The sequence below is a fragment of the Neolamprologus multifasciatus genome, chromosome 11 (genome assembly GCF_963576455.1).
Source record: "Neolamprologus multifasciatus chromosome 11, fNeoMul1.2, whole genome shotgun sequence".
Taxonomy (NCBI): Eukaryota; Metazoa; Chordata; class Actinopteri; order Cichliformes; family Cichlidae; genus Neolamprologus; species Neolamprologus multifasciatus.
Genome location: NC_140449.1, coordinates 268462 through 284170, shown reverse-complemented (window position 1 = coordinate 284170; position 15709 = coordinate 268462). Strand labels below are relative to the sequence as shown.

Below are 15709 nucleotides of genomic sequence, written 5' to 3'. Positions count from 1 at the left end.
TATCGCATGAGGCGCATCCTAAAGCGTTGAATTCTGGGAGGGAGCGCATCCAGAGTTTGTGCCCCCAGCAGACTTAGCAGCGGCTTATGGTCTGTCTCCATTTGAAAGTGTTTGCCAATAAGAAAGTTGCGGGACCGCTCACAAGCCCAGGTCAGACCTAAAGCCTCCTTTTCAACCTGAGCGTATCTCTGTTCTGTTGCAGTGAGGGAGCGTGACGCGTAGGCAACGGGTCTCCACTCCTCATCCCATCTTTGAAGCAACACACCCCCTAAGCCATACGATGATGCGTCTGCTGACACCTTGCAGTCACGGCTTGGGTCATACATGGCCAACACTGGCGGTGATGTGAGCGCATCTTTCAGGTTCTGAAATGCTCTAGCCTGGTCAATGTCCCATCTCCAGCAGTTTTTCTTAGACAGTAAGTCTCTTAGAGGTTTGTCTCTCTCTGCGAGCTGTGGGATAAACTTTCCAAGCTGGTTAACCATTCCCAGAAAGCTCCTTAAATCACTCACACTTTGTGGCTCCTTCATCTCCCTCACAGCCTGGGTCTTGCTTGGGTCAGGGCTGATACCGCTGGCTGAGAGAACATGCCCTAAAAATGTCACCTGCTGTTTCGCGATGTCGCACTTGTTAATGTTTAGGGTGATGCCAGCTTTTTGGATCCTGCCCAGCACAGCGTGTAGGCGAGAGTCATGCTCCTCCTGCGTTCTGCCCCAGACCAGCACGTCGTCCATGTGGCAAACCACCCCTTCCATACCATCTGTGACCTCTGTGACCATCCTGTTCTGGAAATGCTCCGGTGCTGAAGCAATCCCGAAGGGCAGTCTCTTGAAGTAATAACGCCCAAACGGTGTGATGAAAGTGGTGTATTTGGCTGAGTTTTCCGTCAGAGGTATCTGCCAAAACCCCATGTTAGCGTCCAGCTTGCTGAATATGCTGGCACCAGCCAATCTGCCCAATGTTTCCTCCACCGATGGCAGTATGTACTTCTCTCGACACACAGACTCATTGAGGTGGGTAAGATCGACAAATATGCGTACATCTTCTGTCTTCTTCGGTACCACCACCATGCCTGAGCACCAATCAGTTGGCTCCTCAATCCTGCTGATCACCCCTATTTCTTCCATACGGGCCAGCTCCTGCTTAACTTTGTCCATCAGAGGCAACGGGATTCTCCGTGGCGTCTTCAAGGAAAAAGGTTGAGCTCCAGGTTTCAGTTTGATGTCGTAGGGCTGACGTACCTCACCGAGACCACTGCACAGCTTTGGGTAGCACTTTTTAAGCGTCTCTACAGTTATGCTCTCCAGACGAGCCACAAGCTCCAGCTTGCTAATGGCAGGTCTCCCCAGCAAAGCAGTGTGCAGGTGTCTGATGACAAAGACATCCTCAAGTATTTCTTTGTCACCCTTCCTCAGTGCAAGCTCACTGACACCAACGACATCCAAACGACTCCCCCCGGGACCCAGCAGAGCCTTGGTTGGTTTGTGGAGACTGGGGGGGTGGTTGTGTCTGTAGAGCTCCTTAAACACCTTAAGGGGTAGGACTGTCACATCGGCACCTATATCAATTTTAAATGACACGTTTTTGTTGTTTATGCTTAAGTCAACAGTCCATGGCTCACCCTCACACTTAACACTGCCCAAGAACAAACCATGTTCATCCTCTTCAACCTCATGCACTGTTTTTGGTGCCCTGCATACACGCCTGTAATGTCCTTTTTTCCCACATGCGTGGCATTTGACTTCATTCGCTGGACAATCCTGCTTTGAATGGGATGGAGCGCCACCACATCTCTGACAGGTTGGCCCTTTTTTGCCGTCTTTTCGGAATCCACGTGCTTTAGCTTGACGACTATCAGTCTGGAGCAGTCTGGTTCTAACAGGCTTACGACTGATTTTATGCACTCTATCTACTGACTTAGCATCGCTAGCCTCAGCTCTAGAGTCACCTCGCAAGGAGGATTGTTGTCGCTTTACCTCTTTACTTTGCCTCGCCATGTTGATAGCCCTCTGCAAAGTCAAATCTGGGTCAAGCTGCATGCGTTCTGACAGCCGTTTGTCCGTGAGACCGACAACGAGCCTATCACGTATCAGCTCATCATGTAGCACTCCATAGTTGCAATGTTCTGCTAGCGCATACAGTGCTGTCACAAAAGCATCCACTGTCTCATTTTCTCCCTGTCGGCGCATATTGAATTTGGCGCGCTTATAGATCACATTTTTCTTCACAATGAAAAAAACCTGGAAACCATCACGTACCCCCTTATACGTTGTCCTTTGCTCCGCTGTTAAACTCAGACCGCGAAGCACATCGTCCGCCTCGTCTCCCATGCAGTAAATCAACGTGTTGACTTGGTTTTCCTCCGAGCTGACGTTCAAATTACTGGCGAGACGGAATCTCTCGAACCTCCGTATCCATTTGGACCACTCCTGCGGTTTTGAAAAGTCGAAGGATTCCGGTGGCTGGATGCTGAATATCGCGCTTGGCCCCGCCGGTGCTCTCTGTGCAGTCTCATTCGCCATATTTTCCCCCTCGTTTTTCCCGCGAGCTCCGCCAGACACAGGTTCGTTCAGTCGAAGTTATATGGATCAGTACAGGACTTCTGACACCATGTCGTGTTATTCAATTATACGCGGGTCCACTGTACGATTCATAACCACGCTTTATTTTCTTGTTCTTGCTGTGCTCCCACATAACATAACATTCTATACAAAACACACACCGGTCTCGCCCTCTAGCTGCCATCAGCCTAACTACACTGACCGGCTGCATTAACATCTACTGTACAATGCAATTACACCACAATTATGGTATTTAGAATAGTAACTGTATTCTAAATACCACCTTTTTAAACGGTAACTGTAACGGAATACAGTTACTCATATTTTGTATTTTGAATACGTCACGGCGGTACATGTATTCCGTTACTCCCCAACACTGGTGACACCTAAGTATCAAACCGAACCAAACCGTGAATTTTGTGTATCGTTGCACCCTTAATATATATTGTGGCATAGGTGTGGTCTTTGGCCAGCTGCAGAGGAGGGGTGACGCAGTGAGCTCCCGGGGCGGCGCAGGGGCGGGGTGAACAGGTGTGCTGGGATCTGACAGTGATTGTGTCTCTTTATATGTTGGCAGTGACAGTCGGAGGGCGGAGAGCGGACGTGACAGCAGAGAGAGAACGGGAGTGTCTGTGTCCCAGTGAACAATACAAAAACCACAGTGTCACATAAAAAGTTCTGCTGTCATCATATTCGCTCCAGCGTATGTTTATCGGGTCCAACATTACACTGGTGCCAAAACCCTGGCGCGATGTCCGGTCCCCAGCCAGCTCCTCCTGCTCCTCCGGCGGTGGCGCCGCCCACCCAGCCGCCCATCCAGCCGCCCATCCAGCCGCCCATCCAGCCGCTGCAGATCTTGGGCCAAATAATGATGGACATGGCGGCTCGTCAGGCGGCCACGCAGGACCAACAGTTGGCGTTGCTTCGCCTGCAATCGGAGAAGAAGACAGCGGTTCTGGGGCAGCTGCTAGGGAATGCGGCCGCGCCGGCGCCCGCCCCTCCACTGTCAGTGACGTTGCACCGGATGAGGGATGGGGAGGACCCGCTGGCTTTCATCGAGGCTTTCCAGGCCACGGCAGTGGCCTGTCGCTGGCCGGAGGAAGAATGGGCCACCCGGCTGCTGCCGCTTCTGTCGGGCGAGGCCCAGACGGCGGCGCTGAGCTTGCCCCCCGGCTCGCGGGGGTGTTTGAGGATGTGTGCTGGGAGGTGCTGGATCGTTTGGGTCTCTCCCAGGAGAATTACCGCCTTCAATTCCGGGCCAGCAGGATGACAGCAGGATGCCCGGGGAGCGGCCGTTTGCATGGGCTCGGCAGCTGGAAGATGCGGCAGCGAGGTGGCTGCGACCGGGCCCCTCGGCTGGGGAGGCTCGGATGCTGAATCTGGTCGTCCTCGAGCAGTTTGTGGGGGGCCTGCCCGAGGCAACGGCTCGTTTCGTGTTGCCGGCGGGTATTCACCATGCTTTGATGGACACGGGCTGCACGCAGACCCTGGTTCACCAAAGTTTGCTTCGCCCTGGGGCATTTTTGGAGGCTGACTGGGTGGAGGTTAAATGTGTGCATGGGGATATTCATAAGCAGTAGCGGTTTTAGATACGGGCGACACGGGCGGTTGCCCGGGGCGGCATCGTGGTGGGGGGCAGCATCATCGGCAAAAAAAAGAAAAGAAAAAAGAATTGCTGGTACTCATGCTGCCCCGACGTCATGCCAGCGCATACTGGGGATGGCATAGGCACTGAACGGTTTTCTATCGCCATTTGCTGGGAGTAAGGGCGCCCTCCGTTTGCAAGGTGCGCCTGCTGCTTGCGGCACAGGGAGGAAAGGGCGGGGTGGTGGGGGATTCACTGACCAGCTGGAGCAGCATCTAATAACCAACTCGCAAAATAAAACAAAATAATAACAAACCAACAAACACGAAAACCATTTATTATAGTTTTTGAAGCAGTCATGCATCACATGAGAAAAATGTGTAGGTGACTATGTTTTTCTTTGTTTGTTTGTGACTGTAATTTAATATTTGAGTATAAAACCCCACCCACAAAAAGAAGTATATCGTTGACCACGAAACACCTTCAGAACCATTCAATTTTAGTTTCAGAATATATTTTATAAGCCATGTATCTTTGCTTTCTGAACAAAGACTACCAACTTTCAATCCGTTGATTTGTAGTTGAGGTGCCATACATATGACTGTGGGCTCCTGCAAGTTCATCTCCATGGTCTGATCTTAAAGCACAGTGAATGGCTGCCATTGTGCCATTTTCTGTGCCACAGTCTGTATGAAGGCATGCTGGAAGTTGACCAAACTGTGACACGCACTCCATATAATATTTTGCAATGACACCTGGGTCATTAATTGAGCTGCCACAGCTGAGCCACATAACTTTCCTTGAAAATCCATCGACACATGCACTAATAGCAACACCAAAGGGCTTCAGCTTATCATAACCATCCACATGCCACACTTGATTTGGTCCTTCTGAAAAATATCCTCTTTGAACAAACCTGCGTTTACAGCTACGCTTAACACCATATGGATCTAGTCTTGAGAGTATGTGCATCACATCATTTCTTTTAACTTTCAGATTATACTTTTGTCGCAGTGTTTGACACATGGATCTGTAACCCAGAAGCTGACCTGAGCCTCTCAGTTCTTGTGTAACAGTGGAAATGACAATGTCAGTGGGAGTAAAGTCAGTCCTTCTAGTCATTCCAGCATCTTTTAGCCTCCTCTTTAATGTTCTCAGACTCATACAAATATTATGCTTGTTTTCAAGAAAATCCAGGATCACTTCATATGTATGGCCCTCAGAGAAATACTTATTGATGATGTCTGTGACTGAGACTGGGCCTAAGGTTGAAGAGAAAACATGAAAAGATAATTACGACCGCAGGAATCCACAAATGCATTTTTAACCCTGGTTAACATAGCTGTCAATAAATAAAAGCCTGTTAGTAAAACCAGTCATAAGAAATATATTACAGGTGATAAATAGTCAATAAATAGATCATAATGGTTAGAAAATTCATTAAAAACATCAGCAATGATATAATTCATGGTATAGGATTTCATTTGTATTTAAAAACATGTTAAAAGGTTAAAAAACTTGCTAATTCATGGTGTTTTATGTTAATTCAGGTAAAATGGCTAAAATATGTGTTCAGACTCTTATTGTGAAAGGGCACGCTGCAGCGTGACTCCTGTGATAGCCACACCCAATCGGGTTGTTCCTTCTTTTTGATGCTGGAGAGGGAGAAATGCAGACAGTCCTTGCAGAGCTGCTGCCTAAATGAGTGAAAAAATAGTAAAAAACAAGCCACAAGTCTACTTAAAGCCATTTTTGTACTCTGGAGAATATATTTTTGTTTTTCCGATCTGTCCTTGCCTTGGTGACGTTGTGAACATAACCGAACGGGACTTGGTGAGTTCAGAAATTGTATTTTGTTTCATGTAAGAAATGTTTTGTTGTATTATATTGATCATTTCATGCAAATGGAGAGCCAAGGTAGCAGATTTATGTTGTTTTATGTTAAAAACGGTGGATTCGTGCTTAACCAACACACAGGCTGTACTTCAAAAGCCTTTGACGGTGTTTCAGCGCGCCATATTGGCGTCACCTCATTTACGGCTAAATAAGCTGGAAAAATAGACTTTTACTGTTATTTAAAGGCTACCCGTGTGTTATTTTCGAATGTTTATGCACTTTATTTTGTTGTTATGGTAGGCCATTAAGGTTCGGATCGGGAAATTCCGAGCTAGAATCGGAGTTTGATCCGCTGAGCGAGAAAACAAGATGGCGAGCCACCCACGGACCCATTGAACTGTACCGAGCAGGAAAAGGGAAAACGCCCCCTGCTGGACGTTGAGCTCTTTCGCTGAAAAAACTGGTAGGATTAATCCATACACCTCTGCAAAAGAACAGCGGACTTTCAAAGCACTGGATAATCATTCGGAGTAATTCCAGGATTAATAGTTAAAGGACACAGAGACAACTTTCTTTTGTTTGTTCATTTGTTTAAGGAGTCATTCAGCCTTTTGCTGAATTGTTTTCAGTTTTATATTTATTTATTTATTTTTGTAAATTATTTTGGTCAACCTTACATTTTAATGGTGTTAATGGAAATGTAAATAATTTTGCTGGGTTAAAACAAAATAAGAACTGGTTGAAATTTAACCCTTTAAGACCTACCATAGAACCAAGTCCGCTAGAGCTTATATTATATTTTTACATGTTGTGGAGCCATTTTTGGGAGCCACACTTGATTTGGTCCTTCTGAAAAATATCCTCTTTGAACAAACCTGCGTTTACAGCTACGCTTAACACCATATGGATCTAGTCTTGAGAGTATGTGCATCACATCATTTCTTTTAACTTTCAGATTATACTTTTGTCGCAGTGTTTGACACATGGATCTGTAACCCAGAAGCTGACCTGAGTCTCTCAGTTCTTGTGTAACAGTGGAAATGACAATGTCAGTGGGAGTAAAGTCAGTCCTTCTAGTCATTCCAGCATCTTTTAGCCTCCTCTTTAATGTTCTCAGACTCATACAAATATTATGCTTGTTTTCAAGAAAATCCAGGATCACTTCATATGTATGGCCCTCAGAGAAATACTTATTGATGATGTCTGTGACTGAGACTGGGCCTAAGTTTGAAGAGAAAACATGAAAAGATAATTACGACCACAGGAATCCACAAATGCATTTGTAACCCTGGTTAACATAGCTGTCAATAAATAAAAGCCTGTTAGTAAAAACAGTCATAAGAAAGCAATTTTTGGGAGCATTTCAAGTTGCTATACATCAATACAACCATTAAAGCCTAAATTTTAATAATATGCATGCGTTAAGTGCATAGTAATTATATAAATTGCAAAAAAGTGCAATAAACTACAAAAAAATTGAAAATCGTTTTTGTTTTTTAACATATATGTCTAGTTAGAGAAATTTAAGAGGCTTATCCCTCAAAACTGTAAATACAAAAAAGTTGCACAAAATAGTTTCCCACCACAGGAAATTTATTTTGAGTGTCTTCATAGTTTTATTTTTGAAATACACCAATTTTTATATACTGCTGGAAAAACAAAAATAAATATTATAATGCAAATTTGCAAAAAAAAGCAGCATATGCATCAAAATAAACTATTTCCAGCAGTGCAATATGAATCCTAAGCTTCCCAGAAACGACACAGAAAGTCATAAAGTCAAACATAACTTTTAAAAACACCAGTATAGGCTCATGAGGCTATATGGTAAAAAACTACATTTCAGCGAAAATGACATCACTTTCGGTTTCAGGCAGGTCATGGCGGACATGCGATAGTTCGCGCTGATGGACATAGGAAGTGTTATGAACAGCTGATCGGATCGGCAAAGCGTGTTTCTGGAATATTATGTTTTTGTTGCTGCAAGTGCTTTTTATGCTTTTTTAGTAGTGGCATAAGCATGAGATTCAAAACACAGTTTATGTCAAGTACCACACCTAGATATTTATAACTCTCAACTATCCCAATATCGGCAGTTTTAATGATAGTGGGTGATGAGCTATAAGAGGACTTCCTAAAATCAATAATCATGTCTTTAGTTTTTGACACATTAAGTCAGGGGTGTCCAAACTTTTTTCACTGAGGGCCACATACATAAAAATATAGGAAGGGCTGGGCCACTTAATAGAAATTAGTTATATAACCTTAACTTTAGTGTTAGAAAGTTAGAAAAAAGTTAGAAAAATTACTTAAAAGTGGTCAAATATGTTATATTGGTGAATATAATTAAAGACAAAACTGCCTTCATCACAGCTTTCCATAAATGGATCTTTATTGATTTATTCAGAAAAAGCTTTGGTAGCTCATTCTCACAACAGCAGCCTCAGATTTCTTCTTAGACAGAAGATTTACAGCACAGAGAAAAAACAATAAAGGGGAAATGGGACGGGTATATTTCAAGCTTGTTTTTTAAGTTATTAGGCTTAGCAACACACCTATTAACGTTAGTTTGAAACGGTTATTAACATTAACATACTGAACTGGACTTAATAACAGGAGTCCATATAATTTTAGTAAATTATTCTGGTGAGTATCAGCTGCGCTGGATATGTAAATCGGACCATCCAGCTGCGGTGCTGATCGCCACTCGTGCCAAAAATCCAGACAAATGTCACTTGATCAAGGAGCAAATCTGCATCAGATGAGATCAGCTGACTTTGCGTGTGCGTGCGCTGTGCACAGTGGTGTGTACTCTGTGTGTTAACAAGAAAAACGCATATAAGAAAGTGGTGCGCAAAAGCAGGGTAGTGACAGTAGTTCACAGTAGTAGACGGTAGTGAAGAATTATTGATATTTGAAGCATGTGTACCTGCTTATTAACACACACATTATTTGGGTGATTTTAACGAGGCCGTGTTTTATGAGGTCTCCATCTGAAAAAGGCTTGCCATGTCTTGCCATGAGTTGGGCGACCTCATAGCTGGCTATTGGAGCCTTTTCCTGGATAATTTGAGCATGAAAAAAAATACTGTTGCTGACCCTGCAGGAGAGCTACCCTTTGCTTTAATTTCTGCTCTCTCCAGTGTAAGATGCATAGGCCTGATGTTTGGTTTCATAATGACGTCGTACATTACAGTCTTTCATAACTGCCACAGTTTCAGTGCAGATCAAACAGACACACGTCCCCTTGAATTATCTGAAGAAATATTCACTCTCCCACCGTGTCTGAAATCTTCTGCACTCACTTTTCTACCTTTCGCTTCTTTGGTTCTGCCATGTTTAGTAACTTGGTGGTAAATTTCTTCTGTGATTGTCCTTTTTGGTGGAGCAACTGCCTTGATCAACAGCAGCTCCCCCTGGTGTTAAAACTAAGAAGTGCAATACACTCCAGCAAAAGTTGAAGTGCGGGCCATATTCTATTCTATTTATAAAATTACTTGTGGGCCAATTAAAAATGGACCGCGGGCCGCAGTTGGCCCGCGGGCCGGAGTTTGGACACCCCTGCATTAAGTGAAAGGAAGGACTCATCACACCAATTCACAAAATCATTCCATGGCCTGACTTGTCCCCTACTAGAAGACTGACGATCACTGTGTTGTCAGCAAACTTCAGGATGTGTCTGTTCGTGAAATTGCTGCGACACTCATTTGTGTACAAAATGAACAGAAGGGGAGAGAGGCAACAACCCTGGGGTGATCCAATAGAGGAGGAGAGCACATCAGAAAATACATGATTCACCCTCACACATTGTGACCTATTGATCAAAAAGTCTGTCAACCAGCCGACCAGACTAGTGTCAAGCTTAAAATGATTGTAAAGCCTGTTAGCAAGTAAGAGGGGTTGAATTGTATTAAATGCAGATGAAAAGTCAGCAAATAATAATCTTGCATGGGTGTGGGGGGCCTCAAGATGCTTATACAAGAGATGCCGGAGTGTGACAACGGCGTCCTCCACACCTCTCCCTGCTCTATAGGCGAACTGGAAGGGGTCAAGATGGTGTTCAACCTGCATTAAAATCTCCTTCTTAATTATCTTCTCAAATGTCTTCATCACTAAAGAAGTCAGAGCCACAGGCCTAAAATCATTCAGTGCTTTAGGAGAACTGCCCTTCAACAGCAACAGGAACAATAATAGCATTTTTCCAAATCTTAGGTACTGTCTGTAGCTCTAAAGAAAGTGAGAAGATATAAGTGAAAAATCCCACTCAGCTGATCAGCACAAGTTCTCAGTACCTGTCCACAGATGTTGTCAGGTCCAGGACTCTTGCTTTTGGTGTGTCTAAAAAGATTAGCTAACCCCCTCATCAATACAAATTGATGGGGGAGTGATAGTCTTTTCCCTCAGTGTGCTGGTCTGCCTAGAACAGTCATAGTTCTCAAAACGAAGGTAAAAACTGTTAAGACTGTCTGCCAGTTGTTTGTCAGAGGTAAACCCCTCTAAGGTAATATTACTTTTACCTTTCGTCTGTAGCCCTGCCATTGTTTTCATACCAAGCCAAGCTCTTTTGAGGTTGTTACTGCTGAGTTCTGCCTCAATCTTATTTCTGTACCTCATCTTGGCAATCTTTATTGCAGCCCTCACCTCCTTCCTCAATATTCTCACAGTGGGAACGTCTCCCTCGTTAAAAGCAATTTTCCTTTTAAGAATCAGATCCTTAATATCTTTAGAAAGCCACGGTTTGTTATTAGGGAAAATCTTAGATTCTCTGACTGGAATCACAGAGTCTTTGCAAAAAGAGATGTAGCTACACACTACATCAGTGAGTTCATCCAAATCAGAAGTGCTCTCTTGAAATAAGGACCAGTCAGTGCAATCAAAACACCCCTGAAGGGCAACACAACTGTCTTTTGTCCAGACATTAGTCCGCTTCACACAGGCCTTCTCCCTCCTAATCACAGATCTGTAAGCAGGGAGGAGGTGAATAACATTGTGATCCGAAGAACCTAGCGCAGGTCCAGCCACAGACTTATATGCCCCCTTAATTGGTCCATAACACAAATCCAGCGTTTTGTTATGCCTTGTTAGGACAAGTGACATATTGAAAGAAATTGTTCAGTGATTTCTTAAGATTACAATTGTTAAAATCACCAAGAATAAAATTAGGAGCATCCGGTGAGAGAGTCTGCAGATTGTGTACCACTTTAAAAATGGCGTCAGCAGCAACTTTAACGTCAGCTATAGGATGAATGTAAACAACAGTGACAAAAATTTGAGGGAACTCCCTCGGTAAGTAAAAAGGCCTGACAGATACTGAAAGGAGCTCGATGTCAGGAAGACACAACCCGCACAGTAAAATTATTACACCAGCCCTGGTTGATATACAAACCCGCAGTGATCTGTGGCTTCAGAGTGATAACTATATTGAGTGGAGAGACAGATACAGGTAAAACAGTACTTGAACCATTAACTGAAGCAGGTGACACTTCAGGCTGTGAATGAGTGGTAACACCATTGTTCGAGGCCAAAATCTTATCTGGTGATGAGTTCACAGAGACAGGAGAAAATGGTGTCACATTAATCCTGATCTCAGCCTCCATCTCCTGATTGGAGGTAATAGTGCTGGAGCAACACAGTTCAAAATCACCCTGTTTATTACCTTCAGGAAGACAGAATTCATGTTGTGACATTACACAGTCCAGGTTACCATGATCTGCAGTTATGTTTTCATCTTGACGAATTAACATGAGTTCATGATCAGCGTTCACAGTTTTCAGTTCATTAAACACAAGAGTAGCAGGGAAAACAGGATCACTAGTCATGTCACACTTTAATTCATGATTTGCCACTTCTGCAATATCCTTGCTTACTGTGGCTTCAGAGGGCCCCGGAGATGGGAAAACACAGTTCTTGAGGTCCGGCTCCGACACCAACACACCTGTTGGCCCATTGAAGAAGGGTGTGGCTTGGGAGCCGGTCAGCTCTGGTACATTTGAACCTTTATTTTGAACATGGTCTTCAGACATGACCTTCACCAGTGACTGAGTTATACTATCATTACCTTCATTAAGTTACTGGCGGGGGAGCAGAGCTGACTCAGGAAGGAAGACATTTGCCACAGACAGCTCAGACTTGTCTGAACTTGTCTGATGAAGACCCAAAAGGAAGCACCTCCATCCCACTACTCACGCTATTAACATGAGAATCAGTGGAAGTCTCTTTCAGTCTATGTGTAGATTCTGAGGTCCCTACAAGATTGAGTGAATTATTCATGACTGACTGAGAAGAAATGTCTCTAGACTAATAGTTCATTACTAGCCATATCTCCAGCTAAGTCTGTATTTACTTCACACTTCTTCCACTCAGAGGTAACTTGGGGTGACAGAACACCTTCACTCACCTCCGAGTGCTGGGCGGTGTGACGGCGACGCGAACGCCGCTTTTTCTTGGCTGTGGACCTCATTGAAGTAGACGGTGGAGCCTCTTGCAGCGTCGCAGAGGCTGGGGAGGCGAGTGTTGGCGGAGCGGTAGGTGGGAGCTCCTGGCAACTCCGGGAGCCCCCAAGAGCCAGGCGTGTACCGTGGAAAACCTCCTCATAGTTAGGAGTGAGCCACGGCTTCCACTGGACCTCCTCCTCTAGTTGAGCACATGCGGCCCACTGCCGCTCCACAAAGTCCAAGTCTATGATCTCCACAGTAGCTTCCTGTCGCACTGTGGAGGGCGAGACATGCCATAGCGATGCGCGACGGCGTGAACGCCGCTTCTTTTTGAAGCGGCCGTGGACAAAACGTGGCTTTCCATGGCGACCGGCTCCTCGTCCTCCGACCACATCCATGCTAGAAAGGTAGCAGGAGATGAGTAGTCCGATCACGGCGACAAGGGTGGGCAGCCGGTTCGAGGCGGGGCGAGAGCTCCTCCTCGGAGAGGAGCTCTTCGAGGAGGAGCTCTTCTTCGTGATACGCCCGTAACACCTGCTGCCGCTCTTCCTCACCGAAGTCAATAGCATCTGGCATCTCCGTGCGCCGCGTAGTGCAGTCAGGCGGTGGCGAAGATGCGAAAGCCGATGAAGCGTGAGCTGACTGTGTGTCGGCAGTGAGTCTCATTGTTCGACTCTGACTGCTTCTGGTTCGCGAGGCAGCCGGGAAACAGCGCAACAGCATGGCTCTGGCGACAAAGCACGCACACAGGGCAGCTGCTGTTGCGCGCAGGGGAATACGGACACTCATAACCCTACTTGGCGAGCTAACTTTTCCCGTTCCTCCTCTCTGGAACACTGCAGCCATTTGCTGCATAGCAACTCCACTGTCCGGATGATCACCTTCTCTTGTGTCGCTGGGTGGTACTGTCACGTACTGTCACGGTCTGTGGAGACAGGCCGTGCGGTGGTGTGTGTGGTGGACCCAGGTGCGAACACAAGTGAGTAGACGGGAGTGAACTTAAACTGAAAGCAAGCCTTTATTATGGCTGATGACACAGAGTTCAAACAAAGCAGAAATACCGTGACTAAACTATAACTAAACTGGGAAACTAATACTGTGATAAATTATGGAGACTCAGAGAACTATGACGATGACTGCAAAGACTGGCTGTGAAAACATGGAGGGTGGGAACAAAGATGACACGACACAAACTGAATGAAACACAGAGACTAAATACACATAAGGGATGATCAAGGGAAGTGGAAACACATGAGGGGTAACAGCTGATACACATGAACCTAATGACAGGACAGGGAAAGTGAAACTACATACACTGACATTAGACACAGACTTTCAAAGTAAAACAGGAAACATGGGGATTAGACGTGACCTGAACTGAACATAACTACACACAGTTTTGGGAAGGTTACTTTTAAAATGTATTCCACTACAGATTACAGAATACATGCCCCAAAATGTATTTTGTAACGTATTCCGTATTCTGAATACTTTGGATTACTTAATATATTATCATGCTTTTTACAACTACATGAATGTACTATTGCTGTGTGATGTATTACTATTACTGAAGGTCCGCGGCTCCGAACCGTAGTAAAGGGACCTCTGGCTAATACGTCGGGTTCATAGCCGAAAACTAGCTTTACTTTGTTGTCTGGGTCAACTTTGCTAGCCAGAGACAGAGAGAGGCGGTGAAAGGCTGCTCCAACAGAGCTTATTGTTTCAGAGGAAAACACAAACACAGTGTACAGTCGAGTCTTAATAGCTTACTTACAACTGGGCTCGTCAGGCACTCTTCTTGGCTGCAGTGGTTATTATTATATTTACATGCTTCCAGCTCCCGTTTCTGCTCGATGACAGCTCCTACTTTTCCACTCTCCTTTTTCTCCCTCCTCGCACTCACAGATACATAACGGGTATGGCAGTCCATTCTCCCTGCAGCACGGACTACACTGTCCATGAGGCTACAGTCTTTAGGGTTATGCCCAGGGCTCTAGAGTGCGACCAATTTGGTCGCAAATGCGACCAAATTTTTCAGTGGTGCGACTAAAAATAAATATTGTATATTATACTACAGTCATTATACAGTCATTATATAAATATACTGTTCGGGTAACAAAAAAAAAAATCTCTGCAACTCTCCGTGTGGTCAACAACAGACACACATTATGCCCCTATCGTGGACTAAACCAATCAGAGATAGTCAGGGGCGGGACCTCTCTGATTGGCCGTGGCCCAGTTGAAAGTGCAGGTGGAAGAGAGAGGTGAGTAGCTTGAATAAAGCGATATCAATTCATTAACGGATTCCACACAAAGACGTAAACACAGAGCGGACCCGACGCATCAGAATCAGCTTTGTCTTTCTCGGCTTTCTCACCCGACGGCCCGAACACGGACACGCTGTCGGAGCTTAGCGATTCTGATGCGTCGGGTCCGCTCTGTGTTTACATCTTTTTTTCACTAGATTCTGAGCTGCAGGTTTTGTCTCTCTCCAACCAAAATTCGTCGAGCCAGCAGCAAAAGAAGCAGCAAACTACGCTTCACATTTGATCAATGTCTTCATGAATTCCCTCTGACTTTTGCTGTTTTGCTTCCACCACGATAGAAATCACACTTCCTGCACAGCTCTCTCTCTCTGTGTACTTCACGAACAGTTTTTACGTCTCAAATCTCTGTTTTCTGCATTATTAATTCGCTTATTACTCACCAGTCTACTGTTGTTTACAGTGCTGTCTTTTTCTTTTTTCACTTAAATGACCTCGGACAAGAAAGCCTAATTTCTGCTGTTCAATACTGAAGAAATTTAAACTTCTTAAAATTATGCAAAATTGCAGAATATTTTTAAGGTTATCTGCTATAAAAAGCCAGACCAGGAAAATCTCCTTCATGTTTTTCTGTGTTTTATTCTCAGTTACTTTCACACAAAGCCATCTGCTGTGATTTTCACAATTCTGATGAAGTCTCACATGTATCAGTACTGATAAATGATCAGAATTATAATATTTCTGACTGTCTGAGGCTAAATTGAATCGAATCAGGACTTTGAGAACCGGAATCGAATGGATTATAGAAATCAGTGATGATACCCAGCCCTAGTGAGCAGCCTAGGCCTGAGAGAAGTGGATGTAGCTGTGGGTAATAAGAAAAGATGAAAAGAACTATTGATAACTTTTTTGTTAAGTTAAGGCCTGATCTGTCTGAAATTCATAGCCAGTGCTCTGACATGGTGCCATCAATCTTTGAATGCTGAAAAAGCACAGTGTATCCAGGAAACACATTATATGCTGCAATAA

The 15709-nt window shown here is 44.8% G+C and overlaps 1 protein-coding gene and 1 long non-coding RNA gene across 2 annotated transcripts in view; one reads left to right on the top strand and one right to left on the bottom strand.

Moving 5' to 3' along the window:
* Positions 1–15709, bottom strand: part of LOC146507525 (E3 SUMO-protein ligase ZBED1-like) — a 459484-nt gene that overhangs the window by 336614 nt on the left and 107161 nt on the right. The window lies entirely within an intron of this gene.
* LOC146507528 (uncharacterized) lies at positions 4922–14812 on the top strand. The gene is made up of 2 exons (XR_014876935.1): positions 4922–5979; positions 6283–14812. It is a non-coding gene; the product is annotated as an uncharacterized LOC146507528 (long non-coding RNA).